The sequence below is a fragment of the Protopterus annectens genome, chromosome 10.part0 (genome assembly GCF_019279795.1).
Source record: "Protopterus annectens isolate FY-2018-M chromosome 10.part0, PAN1.0, whole genome shotgun sequence".
Lineage (NCBI taxonomy): Eukaryota > Metazoa > Chordata > Ceratodontiformes > Protopteridae > Protopterus > Protopterus annectens.
Window position 1 is genome coordinate 5,884,838 of NC_056744.1, and position 17,544 is coordinate 5,902,381.

Sequence of the window (17,544 nt, forward strand, 5' to 3'; positions counted from 1 at the left end):
CCCTTTTTCCTAACACTTACATAGCACGCAGAGCTGTAGCCTCACTTACTGTGAGGCAAAATATCTGTGAAGGTTTAGCACTCTAACCACTGACTTTATACTGCTGTCTTTAAGCTGTTCAGAGGTTAAGGCATGTAGAAGGTGCTCAGTTTGTCGTATCTTGACAGAATCTAACCCATGCAGCTTAGGCTACTGCAACATTGATCTATTAGAACATCTACTCTTACGTTAAGTTTAGATAAACAACTGTACTTTCTTGAGCAGCCAGATTTTTTTTCAGCCTCTGATTTTTGCAGTTTTAGCAGCTCATCAGAATAGCTAATTAAAGCTTCTTGTGTTTTTCCAGACTTTCTTATCTGACTCTATATACTCCTTCAGTGTTTCATTAATTTTGAGCACCTCTGATTGTATTTGATTTCTTTTTTTTTTTTCCCCTCTGACTTATTAGAAGCCATCTCCTGTGCCAAAGCTGAAACTTGAACTTCTTTTTTTCTGAATAGCTGCAATATTCTTCCCAGATAGTTTTCTTTTCTTCTAATTTTCTGGTTGGTACTCTGTTCCTTTGTCTACAGTCTTCTTTCTTTTTTGACAGAATATGTGTGTGCGTGAATGAGAGGGAGGATAGAGGAATGGTGAGGATGCAGAGAGTAGAGTTGGAGAAGGTGGATGAGTGTAAATACTTGGGATCAACAGTTCAGAGTAATGGCTAGTGTGCAACAGCGGTGAAGAAGAGAGTACAGGCAGAGTGGAGTGGGTGGAGAAAAGTGTCAGGAGTGATTTGTGACAGACGTGTACCACTAAGAGTGAAAGGGAATGTCTACAAAAGGGTAGTGAGACCAGCTATATTTATATGGGTTGGAGACAGTGGTATTGACAAAAAGGCAGGAGTCAGAGCTGGACGTGGCAGAGTTAAAGATGTTAAGATTTGCACTGGGTGTAATGAGGGTGGACAGGATTAGGAATAAGTATATTAAAGGGTCAGCCCAGGTTGGACAGTTTAGAGACAAAGCCAGATAGGCAAGATTGCTTTGGTTTGGACATGTGCTGAGGAAGGATGCTGGGTATATTGAGAAAAGGATGCCAAGGATGGAGCTGCCAGGTAAGAGGAAAAGAGGAATGCCTAAGGTAAGGTTTATGGATGTGGTGAGAGAGGACATGCAGGTGGATGGTGTGACAGAGCAAGATGCAGAGGACAGGAAGAAATGGAAACAGATAATCCACTGTGGCAACCCCTAATGGGAACAGCCAAAAGAAAAAGAAGCAGTAGACTCTATTCCTTTGTCTACAGTCTTCTTTCTTGGCATCCAGGAAGTATATTTACTAGGCAGTAACTGAATTTTATCCATTTAGGTTTTACTGTCCCCCACCACCACCACCAATTGCTGTTTTCAAAGTGGAAGAGCTGCAGTCAACCTGTTGATCAGTGTGCAGCCATCTTGGAAGTCTAGTGTATGAGGTGGTTTGAGAGTGATCATGTGTTGTGGGCAATGATTACGAATACTGGAAGGGAGGACAGTAAGGATGGAGTTTAAATCTGTAGCATCTGTTAATAGTAATTTGAGGAGGGAGTGGTGGTCTTATTTGAAGTTAGTTTGGCTGGGCTCTTTGCCCAACTGTGCTAGGGCATAGTTGGTAATGAAGTCTAGGGCATCAGAGTTGAGGGGAGTTATAAGGTTATTTATTATTGAAGTCCCCGATGACAACAGTGTTACATTTTGGATATGGTAGGGTCAAGAGGTTGTTAAAGAAGTCTGAAAATTTGCTTAATGAGGCATTAAGGGAGAGTAGGCTGTAAAGTGGTATATACAATGTTTATTTTTGGTTTTTAAGCTAATGCTTAGTCAGTTGGGATCACGGACATGGAATGATGCAGTTTGTATGTAAGACTGTACGTCTGGTTTGCCTTTGAACAGTAGCATGTTTCAGCTCCCTACTCTTGCATCTAGCCTGGTGTTAAAAATGTAAGAGTAGTCTGGAAAGTGTATTTTTAAGTCATGTACATTGTTTTACCCAATACTGTGTTCTGATGAATATGTCAGGAATATGTGTGGAGAGGACAGCGTGAATTTGTGTAGCATTCTGCATGTATTGAGGATAGCCATGTTAAACTTCTGGGGGATTGATTTGTTGGGTGGCAGGTGGGATGGAATTATAGGTGGGAAAGGAACCTGGGTTAATTCTGACAGATTCAAATGCTAAGAGGATGTTTAGTAAGGTAGTGAATCTGTTAGTGAATTTGAGAAATGGAAGAGGGTGTCTGGAGGGTGGGAACAGTGTTTTTGTTCTTTTAGGAAGGCCAGGTTGGAGTGGGGGGAGGGAGGGATAAAATTGGTTTGACAGATGTGAAAGTGATATGTTTGGATCACTGGAGAGTTCTTGAAAATGTAGTGGGGAAGTCCAGATCTCCTATAAAATGTTAGAAGCTGCTTATTTATATTTTAAAGTTTAGTTATGGTAATTCCCACCACATGAGTATACCTTTGAATTTACCACAATACTTAATGGCAAATGGTAATGATGTCTACAATGTATCTATCCTTAAGGGCAGCATATTCGGAGGAGTATACAGAAACATCAGGAACCTGGGTTATTTAGACCATAGTGAATTTGCGTTTATCAAGAATGTCAATAAGTAGATGATTTTTGAGAAATACTAAAATACAGTAGTCTTGTGGGATGTCATGATTTGTTTTAAGGCAGGACTGGACATTAGTGCCAGATGGTGAGATTTTACCAAAGTAGTAGTGATATTAAAGGTAGTAGAAGAAAGGAAATGGTTGATAAGGGCTAGATTGACTGGGTTATTGACCCTGATGTGGAGAATAGTATGTTCAAGGGAGATAGAAATCTCAAGTCTATTTGTTGCCATCTGATGGATGTGTAAGTAGTCTCCCATATGAAACCATATCTGGTGTAATGGTGAGCTTTTAGAACAGGTTTTTGTTAAATGCATATTGCGAGAGCACAGAAGTGGAGCTGTAATTGCAGTGAGGTGGCAGCTGACTTAACTGAGAGTCCCAACATCCTAAAGTACCTTGACAAGTTCCAGACAGAATCATGAAAGATTTAACTAAAGATGATGTTCCCAATAGATATGGATATGCCTCCAGAATTTGCTGTGGACTGGAATGTGTGGTAGGCAGTCTGCCCAGTCAAGGAGAGGCTGTTAGGGCTATCCTGAAACCAAGTTTTGGTAAATACACAAATGTGGATAGGATCAAGGGCAAAAAAGGCCTAAAGCCCAGAAATATTGCTTAGGCTTCTAGCATTGAGCAGAGTTACTTTGGTTGTGTTTGAATTGGAATTTGGTAAATGGGTGTTTCCATGAGTTGAACTTTGCTTGAAAAAGGCATGGTGGAAGGAGCAAAATATTTTGCCTGCATGTGAAACCCATGAGGTGGGGTCCATCCTTAGCCAAACAGGAAGGCTTGTTTTCCATCTGATCCCATGCATATGGACACTGGATTCCTCTGGAGTGACACGTTTTAACTAACCGATTATTTTGTTTTTGAACTTTGGTATCATTCATGGTCAGGGTAGAATACTGCCCAATACCTTACTTAAGGAGAATTATCTTACTCAGAGATATACGTGGAGAACTGGCTAGTGTCTCTTTGCTTATCCTTTAGGATGGAGTGCCTAAGGTCATTCACAACAACATAGGTATCCGCAAGGTTACATTCATATTTAGGGTGATAAAGGGTCCTAAGAGCCCTTGTAATGTCCCTAATTCTAACACCAGAGAGACAACTTACTTTTACGCTCTAATTTTTATTCTGTGTAGTGAGTGTCTGTGTGTCTGACAATGGTATCACCAATAAAAAGGACTTTCTAATAATCTGCAGGCCTCTGTGATTTTGCACTGCTTGCAGTCCTGGAAATATGCATTAGAGATATATTCAGTTACATAGATTCATAGGTAGGTACTAGGCTATCTGCCCAAAGGCATTTATAAGCCTAGCCGGAATGTGTTGGCTTTCGCCGCCTCCCTTAGATTAGTTCCCTGTGCCTTTGTCCAGCAGAGCCACTGAAGGTGATCCCCAGGGTAAACTTCCTGTTTCCCATCCACTCATCAAGGTTTCTCTTGAAGAGCGTTAGTGAGGAGCTCTGCCTAATGTAGATTGGAATCTTGTTCCAGAGCATGGGAAGTCCCTGGGATAGGAATCTATCCTTCCAGCACGTCCTATATATTGTTGTGGTGAGGTTTAGATCCCTAGAGCATGTGGCTCGAGAGGATATGGTTTTCTTTAGGTGGAGCATGTCCATCAATTCTGGGTTGGACATGGCCTTGTATGTTAGAGATCACCTCTCTGAGTAGGCGGTATGCAACCGAGTACAGCTGGAGTTTCTTCATTCGCGCTGTATAGGGCATCTGTTTGAGGCCAGTGATCCTCTTGGTGAGGTACTTATGTGGTCTTTCCAGCTGTTGTAGGTATCTTGTAAGGTACATCCCAAATGGGGCATTGTACTCTGATGGGGTCTGATGAGTGATGCGTAGTGGGGCACAATGACCTCTTTTGGTCTGGATGCAAACCCTGTTGTGATTAGGTGGGCTACATAGAAGTATTTTCTAACCACTTTGGCAATGTGATTATCAAAGGAGAGATTACTATCTACTTGGGTCCCCAGATCCCTTACTTCGTCTTCCGTATTTAGAGGGCTACCATCTATGTGGTAATTTGTGGGTACTTCGTTTTTCCAAAGGGGATGACTATGTACTTTTTGGCATTTAGCTTAAGGCCATGGTTTTGACACCAGGTATCTGTCTCAGTGAGATCCTTTTGGAGGATGTCTGTGTCAGCCGGATAGTCAGTTGTAGCCCCTAGTTTGCAGTCGTCTGTGAACTTGGTCAGCCATAGTCCTCTGCTTGCCTGTACCTCTGAGAAGTATATGCTGAACAGGAGGGGTCCTAGGACTGAGCCCTGGGGAACGCCACTTGTAACAGGTTTAGAGTCAGACCTAGCTCCCACAACTCTTACCCATGTGGGTTCTGTCCTTGAGCCAGTTGGCAACCCATCTCGTGACGTAGGGGTTTATGTTCAGGCTGGTGAGCTTGTCTATAATACCAGAATGGGGAATGGTGTTGAAGGCCTTTGCGAGGTCTAGGTAGGCTGTGTGGACCACCTTTCCCTCATCTATAGCCTTGGTAACTGTCTCAAAGAAGGCCACCAGGTTTAGGAGGCATGATCTGCCCCTAACAAAGCTTAACTGGGTAGCGTCCAGTGTTTGGAGGTTCCCAATGTCTGTGTTAATGAAATCCATGATGATGCACTCCATAGCCTTGCAGACCAAGCTTATAGGGCGATAGTGCCTGTGGTCTGTTGTGGCTTTACCTTTGTGGAGCGGAATAACCGTTGCTGTGTGCCACTCTATGGGCACGTAGCCTGTGGAGAGTCTGAGTTTCAACAGTGTGTTTAGGTGAGGGGTTAGTTCATCTTTGAGCTCATGTAGGATGTAGTGTGGGACACTGTCCGGTCCCATTGATGCTGTGTTTTTGGCTTTGGAGAGGGCTGTTTTAACCTGAGTGTCTTTGATTTCAGGGGCACTACATTCTTCTGGTATGGTTATGGCCCTTTTGGGGGTGAGAGTGCGGTGAAGTTTGCACTGAACCTGTCTGCCAGGATGTTGGCGATATCGGTCGGTTCAGTGTATTTTGTGCCATTCTGCACTACCTCCGAGCAGATCTGGGAATTGCCACTTAGATTCTTGACATAGCTAAAGAATGCCTTGTGGTTATCTTTGGAGTCCTTGGCAATTTTTCTTTCGAAGCTAGCCTTGGATGATTTTATGAGGGATTGTAGTTTCTTGCTGATACTGATCAGGATGTCTTCCCCTCTTGGTATTTTACTCTTTTCTGTACTAGTTTCCTCCTTCTTTTGTATATCTTGTTTATGGCAGGGGTCCACCAGACTGGTTTCCTTTTCTTGGAGGAGTGAGTCTTGGTTTTGTTTGGGATAGCATGATCCATGCATTCTTGTAGGTGCCCGTAGAGTATATTAGTAAAGGATTTTGCAGCTTGGGCAGCATTATCCTTTAGCATGGAAGATTTGAAACTTTCCACCTTGGTCTTAAGTAATGTGAAATTTGCTTTTGAAAAGTTTTTCATAGTTGTTTCTTTGATCGGGGGTGGGGGCAGAATATGGATATCCAGAGTGATTAGTTTATGGTCAGATCTAACCAGCAAGGGGTTGACCTCTGGTGTGGAACACCGGTCGCCCATGTTGGTGATGACTAGGTCCAATATGTTGTCACCTCTGGTGGGTGTGTTGACCAGTTGATCCAGGGCATATGCGTATGTGTATGTAAGTGGCTGAGGTTTCTTGAGTGGGTGTCTGGGAGGCTTACACAGGGCTTTATTTTTTTTTTTTTCCTTTCAGCAGATCTTACCCCAGTGGCTGTAATTCCTTCACTCACTCTACAGTCCACTGATTCCTCTGTTGGAGCAATCATCAAGCACATACCAGCCCAGATGAGAGCCCTACAGCCTGTTCATTTTCCTAGTTGGAGAGCTTGTCAGACATTTGCTTCCCATGGAGATGAAAGGAAGGGTAAAAGCAAGTAGGGCCATATTATCAGACCTAGTGAATTCCCTTCTCCTTGGAGCTCCTAATTTCCATGGTGACTCACTAGAGCTGTACTACTGTTGCCATATGTGGAGAAGCAGGCATACCTCCATATACTTGCTAACAAAGCCCTTAGGCATTGTGTACAAAGTAGGTGCTACAAACCTAGTGTTTCCTGTAGGCGTCTCACAGGCAGCAAACCAGTGCCACCATTCTCCCCCTAGCATGGGCGAAACAGCAGTAGCCAAGTACTCCTCTCCTCCCTTCCCCACTGCCTCTTGCACCCATGCACCCAATCAAACATGGCTCATCTGTATTGCAAGCAGGGCTTCATCCCTCTGCTCAACAGACGTGGAGAGGCTGAGTTTTTTTTTTTCAACCACCTCATCATATGTTGGTGCTGTGTTATACTAATGTCTCACAGAAGGTGGAGTGGAGAAATATGCCACCAGTCTGAGTAAGTGATCATCTGTGTTTAAAATGACTGATGTGGCAGTAGCCTAAGCTATGCAAGTTCAACCCACCTGTGTCAGCCAGCTTCCAAATGCTTTGGGTGCCTACTAGACACCCCCCCTCGTTGGAGTGCTCCTATAAATGGAAGGAAGACCACCAAAAGCTTCATACCTTTTTTGCCACCAAAGCGAGCATGTCTTTAGGAGTCCACTTCTCAGCTGGCTGCAGTCTTCATGTTGGGCAGATAGTCAGTTTAGAAATGGGGACTTATGTGGAATATTGTTTTTTTTTTTTTTTTTTTTTTTTTTAAAAGAATTTTGTGTGTATGCCTAGAAACATGATGAACAAAATCCAAATAAGTTCCAGGCAGGCAGGTCGACTGGACTCCAGGTGTAACTTTAAATCAAAATAAATTTATTTGTATAAAGCACTTTTCATCCATTTCTATACATGAACTTTTTCAGATACCCTGTTACTAAAGAAAATGGTGTTTAAAATGTCCTTCCTTACTAGTCGTGTAATCAAAAGACCAATCAAGGATTTAAAGTACCCTCTACATAAGAACACTTATATTACTCAGACTTCTCTCATGCAAAAGCATATACTAAAACTTTTTTTTTAAAAATAAATGAATATTAAACATGAGTAAAAACATAATATGAAAATCTAGATTCCTATTCAACTACTCATAAATATTATATTTTTAAATTTTTCAATTTTAAGATGCTGTGGATAGAACACATGTCATTTAAACCTGGTAGTGTATATGCATCCAGGCGTATTTGCCACAACAATTCGGATAATTCCAACATTACCGTCATTGGACCACCTCTCTGGTTAGGCTGCATCATCTGTATTATCGAAAATTTAAAAGTGTGCCCTGGGTTCAGACTGACATGTTTTGCTAGGGCATTTTCGACCTTATTCCTGAAAATACTATATAGGTGTTCATCAATCCTTTCACTTAATTTTTGTTCTGTTTTTCCTTTATATAATGAAGGGCATTCTTGACATCTAGGCAGGTACACAACCATTGTAGATTGATAATTGCATGTATTATTGTTCTTCAATTGCATGCCCCTGACTTCTGCATTATGCCCTTCTCCCCTATATTTACAATAAGTGCAACCGCCACATTTAAAATACCTGGATTCTTATACAATTTAATTTTTTCTTTCTCCAAAATATTTTTCAAATTTATGCCCCTCCTGTAAATAATTTTCGGACTTGTTCCTATTTTACTAACCAAGTCCCTTTCACCTGAAATTAAATTCCAATTCTTGTATATAATATTTCTCACTTTGTAAGCTGCCTGATGATAAGTAATCACACACCCTGTTCTAAAACTGGTATGGTGAACTATCCAGTCCATTAACTGCCATGAACTTAGTACAAAACAAACAAACCAACTATTTAAACAACCGCAAAAAGCAGACGGATGAACAAAATCCAGATAAGTTCCAGGCAGGCAGGTAGACCGGACTCCAGGTGTAACTTTAAATCAAAATAAATTTATTTGTATAAAGCACTTTTCATCCAGTTCTATACATGAACATCTTCATATACACTGTTACTAAAGAAAATGGTGTTTAAAATACCCTCCCGTACTAGTCATGTGATCAAAAGACCAATCAAGGATTTAAAGTACCCTCTACATAAGAATAATACTCAGACTTCTCTCATACAAAAGCATATACTAAAACTTTTTTTAAAAAACAAATGAATATTAAGCATGAGTAAAAACATAATATGAAAATCTAGATTCCTATTCAACTACCTATAAATATTATCTTTTTAAAATTCCAACACCTTTCTGCATTTTTCAAGTGGTCACCCTTACCACCAAAAACGAGCTGTTGTGAAGGGTCACCTAGTAAGGGCAGCCAGAATAGTGATTAGTAACCTCGATTTTGAAAATGAATGCGAAAACTTAAGGGGGATGTTCACTAAATGGGCATACCCAAGTAACTTGTTGGATGAATTAATAGAAGAGGTTAAAAGAACAAGAAGGCCAGTTTTAGAAGATTAATACATACATGGGGCAGTTAACTGAACCAGAGAAGAGAACAGTAAATATTAATACTAATGCCAGTTTTAGAACCATTTTCTTTAGTAAAAGTGTATCTGAAGAAGTTCATGTATAGAATTGGACGAAAAGTGCTTTATACAAATAAATTTATTTTGATTTAAAGTTACACAGGTCTACCTGCCTGTCTGGAACTTACTTGGATTTTGTTCATCAGTCTGCTTTTTGTGGTTATCTATCTAGTTGTATGCCTAGAAACAAAGTGAATGAAATGGGTATATTTTTCTGTATGTTCAAAGTGCATTTGTCAACTTTTTATAAGGAAAACATTCTATTATAACTAAAGCTATATCAGTTTTTGCTCTTTAGAGTGTTGGGGAAAGGGTATTGTCGATTTGTGGGGTACTGTTACTGCATAACATAGCTCAAAACTGCCAGATATTCTTCTGTTCACTTGTTGCAGGTGGAACTGCAGAGAGGCCAAGGACATCAACTTGTAGAAGTTTATAGTATCTTTTCTGGACATCAGAAATTTGGGAAGTATCGTATTTTAAGTGTTCTCCCATTTTCAGGAGAATTTCACCAAAAGATCTCTCTTCCATAGGGGAGTCAGCACCGACTGACTCCTCTTCGGGGGAAACATATTCCTGGGGAGAAGGGATTTGTGTGGAATAATCCAGAGATCCCTCTTCATCAGAGGAGAATTCATCAGTTGAATTATTGTCCCTAATCCTTTTTGTAAGAAAGTTGGGAAGCAGTGGTAGGAGTAGGCTGAGAGGAAGGCCTGAACCCAACTTCTGTGGTAGGGGACAGATGTTTAGTCTTTTGTTTTTTCTTAAAGATCCTTTGCAATATCTGAGGACCGGAAGAAAGCCTACATTCAAAGGTGTCTGACTCTATCTGTTCTCTTGCTTGAGTGTGAGATACCCCCCTAAGACCTTCCATACTATAAAGCCTAGGTTTCCCCCAATCTTAGGGGGGGGGGAAATATTGTACTTAATACTAAATCTATAGAGTATAAATGGATTCATTATTTCCATGCAGCTGTATATTCAGGACTAATTAATTTAAATTAGTGATTAAATATTTATTGTAGCTACATGTGATTGGTTTAGAATTAATTATGTTTTAACTGTGATGCATATAACAATGAATTGTTTCATTGTTTGATGTAAAGCACCAAGGAAGGGCTGTCTTGGAAGCTTTGCTCTTTTAAATTTATTTTTACATAATTTTGAATACAGTTTTTTATCATTCTTTTGAATCCTATTCATTGTTATTTTCATTCTTTGTGACTGCTGGTTGGCATCCAGTACTTTGTAGCTGTGTAAAGGAGCCAAGTTCCTGTTGAGTTTTTTTAATTATATGAAGACTAAGTAGATAAAATTTAAGACTGTGTTTTACAATGCCTAGTAATTTAGAATGCAGAACCTCAGTTTTGGTATTGTATACAGATGCAACCAAAAAAGGTTGTTTTGGACTGAGAATAATGTTTTGAGCTGTAAAGGAGCCATTTTGTTTTGTTGGGAATGAGGAGCCAATTTGAATTTTACAGTCAAGTTTTGATTGAAGAGAAGAAAATAGTGATTTCTTAGAGTCTGGATATTGTGGGGGCTGAATACATTTAAGTTGAATCATCTGGGTATTGTATTTATTTGCCTGGTCTATGGTGGTTTAAAGTGTGCTTATAGAAATGTTGAAGAGAATAGGCCCCAGTACAAAGTCTTGAGTGAGACCTATGGCAACTAGAAGAGAGGAGCAGAGGTCCTGCTGCCATTTGACTGCTTGTTGCTTTACAGATAGATAACTAAGGAATCATGTAAGGGAGGATTGAGAGAGACCTAAAGAATAAAGTTCATTGAGTACATGTTTGTGTCATATATCGTCAGAAGCTTTAGGAAAATGGTTGACACTAGTTTATCACTGATCTGTAGCTGATTTATAGTACTGGTGAAGTGAAGGCAGGAGGTGGTTATTCTGTGGTGGGCTCTGAAAGCATGTTGCATTTCAGAGAGAAGATTATTTGAATTTAGTTAATGGAGAAGCTGAGCATAAAGACATTTCTCAAGTATTTTGATAGGGGGAGATGATTGCAATGAGCTTGTAGTTCAACTCTGGAGATCTGCTGTTGTTGAGTAAAAGTATAAAGGACTTTTTCCAAATGGAAGGAACATATTTTTTAGGTATAGATTATAGAGACCAGAAAAGTAGTTGCATCTACAACCATTTTTTCGTAGTCTGAAGGGAGTTGGTCAGCAGCTAGGGTGGTTGGTTTTAGCTTATGCAGGAGTTTTTTTAATGGTGGAGGTACTACTCAGCTGATGCCAAATAGCTGAGGACATTTAACAGATGCTGCAGGTACTGAAGGGGAAGTGGAGATGGTAATGTTTGTGAGGGACATTATTATCTGTATAAAATAGTTGTTAAACTAGTGGGAACTGAATCAGTAGTAATGTTGAATGTAGAGGTGAAGATGGAAGTTTGGCCTGGATTTAAAAGTTTGTTTATGGATTGACCAGAAAAGTTTGGGATATTTTAATGTTTATTTTGGAGGATGTTATAATAGCTTTGTTTGTGACATTTTGTTTGGTGTTTTGTTCTGTTCCTTGGGTGCCCGGAAAGTTGATATGTTTTTATGTTCTATTTTTGTGCCACTCTTTCCAGGCTTTGTCACGCTGTAGTATTAATTTCTTAAATTCCTTAGTTAGCCAGTGTACATTGCTGGATTTGACCCTTTTAGGATGTACTGAGGCAAGGTTTGTGAGATGGTTTACAAATATCTTTTTGGTGTGTGACAGCAGAGTCTAGGGGCATAGATTTTAGTATTCTTCAGTTATATTCTGGTGATGTTTTGATAACATTTTCTTTGTCAAAGTTTGTTGAGTTACAAACTAGGTTGTAAATTGTATCATTATCTTGGATATTGCAACTTCTAACTGTCTAAGTATGTAGATGGCCTCTTAGGCTTTATGGAAGCCTACCTGCTGTCCTAATTTTGTTGGGAAATTTGTAAGGATCCATTCTAAGGCTGATTGCCTACCAGTGCTTTTGTGGCTCTAGTAAGAAATTTAATTAACTATGCAAATCTGCATAGGTTTATGGAATCAGATGAGGTATTGCTGTTGATAAGCTGCCAGTCTATATACAGGTCTCCTAGTATTGTTTCATGCTGCATATGGTGGGATATCCAGTATCGATATTTTCCACAGTGGTTATGTTATTACCCGGTGAGATATATATGGCTGGTAAACAAAGTGTTTTGCTGTTATTGATTTTGAGGTGTATATCAGTAGTTCTGATATTAAATTGTGGTATCTCCTTTTGTGTATGTGGTTGTTTAGGGAATTCTTGTAAATGATGGCAGTTCCACCTGCCCCTTTATTTGTCCTGTTGATCCTAATTGCATTGAAACCAGATGGGGTAATTTCAATATCATGTGTGCTTTTTAGAGCTAGGTTTCTGTAGCTATGACTGTGTCTGGGGCATATGTGGCAATACAAACCTGCTTGGATTTTCTTGCACATGCTTATAAGATTGATATTTAGGAGGACAAGTCTGGGAGAGAATAAAAGAGAAGGGTACATTAAATACTTTGCTCTTAGTGTGTTTCTTTTTTGCTGTTTTGTGATTTTTTTTTTTTGTGGAAATTTTACGAAGGAAGGTGTGTAGCCAAATGCTTAGTTTTATTTTTTCATTTTTTGGTGGCTGTCTTTCCAACACATAGTCAGATTAGGCAGGAAGATAAAAATAATTCCTTCTCAATGTGATAGGATTTCACTGTCAAAAAGTTAAGCTTTACAACGCAGGATTGTACTTCTGAGGATTCTATTCATTCAGGGCCTTCAGGTTCTGGATAAAGCATTCATACAAACATCCCTAATGAAGAAATCTGTTTTTCAGAAATTTTATCTAATGCAAATGGTAATTTCGGTCTGAACAGGTGAAGCTTCTAATTCTGAGAAAATGTGTTATGATTAGAGACGTTTAATGAAGTAACTCCCATTCCTTCAGTTTTGCCTGCTTTGGAGGATGCTTTTCTCACTGCAGCCAGTTTATTGGACAGACTGGACAAGACCACCTTTGACTTTTTGGGTTTGGCAGAGTGTATTAAAGTGCTTCTAATTTAATTTTTTTTTTTTTGGTGCGAAAAAAGTGACTTTTAACAACTTTAAAATTTTACCAGCTTTTCCTGCCTTGTTTTCCACAGGAAGGGAGCACCATTTTCAGCTTGACCAAACAAACTATTCACACAATCGGTCCATCTTCCAGCCACAAAAAGAAAAGGTTAAGCAAACAGCCTTCACCACCACAGCAGGCTAGCAGTTTGCCTTGGCCACAGGTAGGCGACTCTGCTGTGGCCAAAGCTGGTTCCTCAGACCACTCATCTTTTACCACAGACCCCTGTAGTGTGAAGAATCTGCAGCCATTATGGACTGGGGGTTAGCCACATCCTCTGTGGCTGTTGGGGTCCCCTCAGAGGGCAGGGATGAGCCACTCTTGTCTGTCCTGGAGATGGAACAGGGAAGGCTTCCCTGTTTAGACAGTATGTTGTGCCTATCCCTGGGGAAGCTGTTGCTGCCATTAACAACACTGTTGCCCCCATTTTTGCTCAAAAAAGAGAGAGAGAAAACTAAACATGTCTGTACTCCTCTTCAGATTTCCCTAGACAGGAGTACTTTTCTAGATTTGACTCCGGGTTTAATTCTATTAACCCTTCTTATAAGGTGGTTTCTGGTTGAAGAAAGAAGGAGCCCTCTTTTCCTGAAGAGGTTCAAGAGTTTGAACAGGAAGATGAAGGGACAGATGTAGGGTTTTCTCCTCATATTTCTGATTTAGACTCACAGGAGAGGACAGTACTTGAGTCTCACTGTTGGGGGGGGGGGGGCTCTTTCGCTGAGATTCTTCCCAAAATGTGTCAGTGTTTTCAGTGGCAGAACACTGAGGTTTCTCACTTCCTCGGAAAATACAGTGAGCTGTTAATTGGGTTTCCTGGAACCTTCACCTATTCCTCCAGTATTGTTATTTCTGGAGGATGTGTGTGTCACTGCCTGCAATTTCTTCAACCCCTAAAAAGGCAGATAGATTGTATGCAATTCCTTAGTCTTTTCAGTTTTTATACTCTCATCCCAAACCTAACCCAGCAGCTATTGATTTAGCTAATCCTACTTGTGATAAGTATTTTATTTCCAATTCTACACTTTCTGATGGTAATGAGAAAATAAATAAGTATGGGAAAAAGGAGTATGCTGCGGATTGGATTCTGGCACCACCTGTAGGAAGGGAGGTTTGGAGAAGGGAGTGCCCATAGATTCTGTGGTCATGGCGGTGGCCACCAAGAAGGAACTTACTAAGCAGAGTTCCTCTGACCAATCCCCTAACAGAGAGTCTAGGGTGATGTACAAATTTGGAAAGTGTGTGTATGCTTCAGCAACTTCTGCCCTCAGGTCGCTGAACTACCTGGGACACTTTACGAGAATACAGAGGGACCTGATAAAGGATCTGTCAAGTTCCCTTTCTGGCACCACTGCTGCTGAGACTCAGACTTCTGTGGTCTCACGGTTGGCTGCTCTACACTCTATTTCTAATTCATCCTTGAGGCTTATCTCTCATGCAACTGAAGGAACCTCAAGGGCAGCATTTCCATCAGGGGCATGCTTGGATATGCTTGTGTGATTTTGAGGAGCCCTTCAAGTCCTTGTTTGTCAGTGCAGCTTTTGACAGCAATTCATTGTTTGGCCCTTAAGTGAAGGACACCCTCTCCAGGTGTGAATGTTTTTTAATCCCTCAAAGAACCTTCTCAAGGAATCAATGAGGTGGTGGAAAGACATGGTTCAGAAAGTCCCAGGGTCCTTTCCAAGATCCACATGGAGGTGGTTACCCCAGGAGCAGGGGGGGGGGGACTTGAATGCAAGATGCCACTCACATGGCAGAGGAGGCTCTCAGAACCCAGGGGTCTAGAAATCCCATCTCTGATTGACCTTACCAGCACTCCTGAAAGAAGGCCCGATTGTCTCCCTCTGGAGGCAGTCAGGGGTTGATTATCCCTGCAACAGAGAGCCTGGCTAGTTATCATAAAAGATATGTGGGTATAGTGGATCATTTCCAGAGGTTATATAATTAATTCCCTTTTCCCTTCCATCTCCGTCTGTATACAAATGTCCCCGATGTTCCACCCAGTCAGAGGAAAGCAGCAGCACTAGAAATACAAAAGCTGCTAGAAAAAAGAATCATCCAAGAGGTTACACCAGACCAGATAAAATCTGGAACATACTCAAGATTCGTTTTAGTGACAAAGAAAATGGGGTGGAGAGTGACTTTGGATCTGAGCAACTTGAGCAAATCAGTTCGACACACAAAATTCCCGATGGTCATGGTTCTGTCCATTCTGCTTTTTTTGTGCAACTGTGACTGGATGTGCACGATAGGCCATCAGAATGCATATTATCACATAAAAATGAACAGATAATCCAGAAGATATCTACAGTTCTGGCTGGGAGTCAATCATTACTAGTTCAGAACACTGCCCTTTGCTTAAACCACAGACCCCAGGGTGTTCACCAGTTGCATGGCAGTGGTTGTGGCAAACTTTAGACTGCAGGGATTCCAAATGTTTCCATACCTAGATGACTAGATTATTACTGCCCCTACCAGACATCTACTAATAAGAGTACGAGATCAGGTACTCCAGACTTGCTCCATCTGGTAATAACCATAAATTACAACAAATCTCAGTCAGAACCATCTCTAACATTGGAATTCATAGGAGCAAATTTCAGCACTGTTTCAGTGACAGCTTCTCTCTACCTCTCAAGAGTCCAAACAATCAGATTTCAGGTCAGAAAAATAATTCACAGTACCACAATCTCGACCCAATTGATTCTACAAGCCTTGGATCAATGTTTACGGCCATAGTTGTAGTTTCTGTAGCAAGATTTCAGGTGAGAATATTTCAGTGGATGTTAGCAACACAATGAAGAATAGACATCCTTTACCAACACGTCAGCCCAGGTAAGAATCACTCACACATGCAGGAGAGATACCTTTGGTGGTAGGTTCGATCAGATCAGGTTTTACAAAGCCATCCTTTCATTCTCCCTCAGCCCAAGGCCAAAGTGACCATGGGCGCTTCCCAGATTGGGGGGGGGGCACCTATTGAAGAAAATAGTCCAAGGCACTTGGTCCCCCAAGGAGGCCAACATGCATGTCAATGTCCTGGCAATGAGAACAGTGCTCTTAGTGTTGCAGGCAGGCTTTTTCCCTTTTGGGACCATTGCAATTCATACAGACAATATGTCAGTGGTTTGGTACATCAACAAACAAGGAGGAACCAGGTCTTACTACTTGTGTTGAGAAGCACTCAGAGTATGGCAAAAGGTGATCACATCCAACCATTTTCTGATAGCAATGGACATTCCTAGGAAGTCAAACGTGATAGCAAACAAATTGAGCAAGTCCATTCTACTACCTCATGAGTGGTCTGTCAATGTGAAGGTGGCAAAAATGACTTTTTGTCAATGGGACCAGCTTTACTGCATTCTCTCTGCATCTCTCCTAAACAGTGAGTGCAGCAGCAGCTTTGCTCTAATGCCCCCACCAGGGGAATCCCAGAGAGATGCACAACTACATGATTGGCCCTCTGGTCTTCAGTATACGTATCCTCCAGCTCCTTTGATCCAAATATTTCTGCAGAAAGCTCTCTAGTTGAAGAGCAAGGTCATCTTCATTGCTCCTTTCTGGCCTCAACAGATTTGGTTCTTTCTTTGGCCTCTTGTAATTTAGCCACCTTGGAATCTGGAGCCAATTCCAGACCTCCTGTCTCACCTGACAGGGGGTGCTTCACCCAGATATCACAAACCTAAAGCTAACAGCATGGTTTCTCCACTTCTTTTAATAACTAAGCCCATCTAAGCCTCTACCCAACCCGAATCCTTAGGTTTCACAATGTAGCCATGTCAGACTATCTACATAAGTTATGTACCTGTTTTAAACAGAATGTAAAACCAATTGTTTTTCTTTATATGCCTATGTTAATAATATTTACTTGTGCTGTTTTTTGTATGTACCTCTTTTCTTTTGGAGCTTTTCTCCCCGGGCCTCTACTGAAAATGGACATGTATCCAGCTGGACTAGCCCGGTCAACAAATGTAAAATAAAATAAATAAATAAACTAGACAACCTGTGACTCGACCCCTGTCCGTCATGTACTTTTATCTTCCCATAATGCTTCTACAAGAAAACTTTACAGAAGTAAATGGAAGAGGTTTGTTTTTGGGTGCATCAGAAATGTATTGACCTTTTCTCAGTCCTTGTACAAAGTGCCCTTGAATTTTTGGCAACAATTTTCCACGAAAGAGCTAGCTCATCAACCATTAAAGTTCAGTTAGCAGCCATCTCTAATTTTCACATTGGATCTGAGAATTCTATCCTGGCTTCATCTAAACTTTATAAGGCCTTCTTGAGTAGTACCCTTATTTTGAGGCATCCTTTTAAAAATCCAGCTAC

The 17,544-nt window shown here is 40.8% G+C and overlaps 1 protein-coding gene across 1 annotated transcript in view; it reads left to right on the top strand.

Moving 5' to 3' along the window:
- Nucleotides 1–17,544, top strand: part of MBTD1 (mbt domain containing 1) — a gene marked incomplete in the record, with an annotated part of 2,241,711 nt that overhangs the window by 1,739,235 nt on the left and 484,932 nt on the right.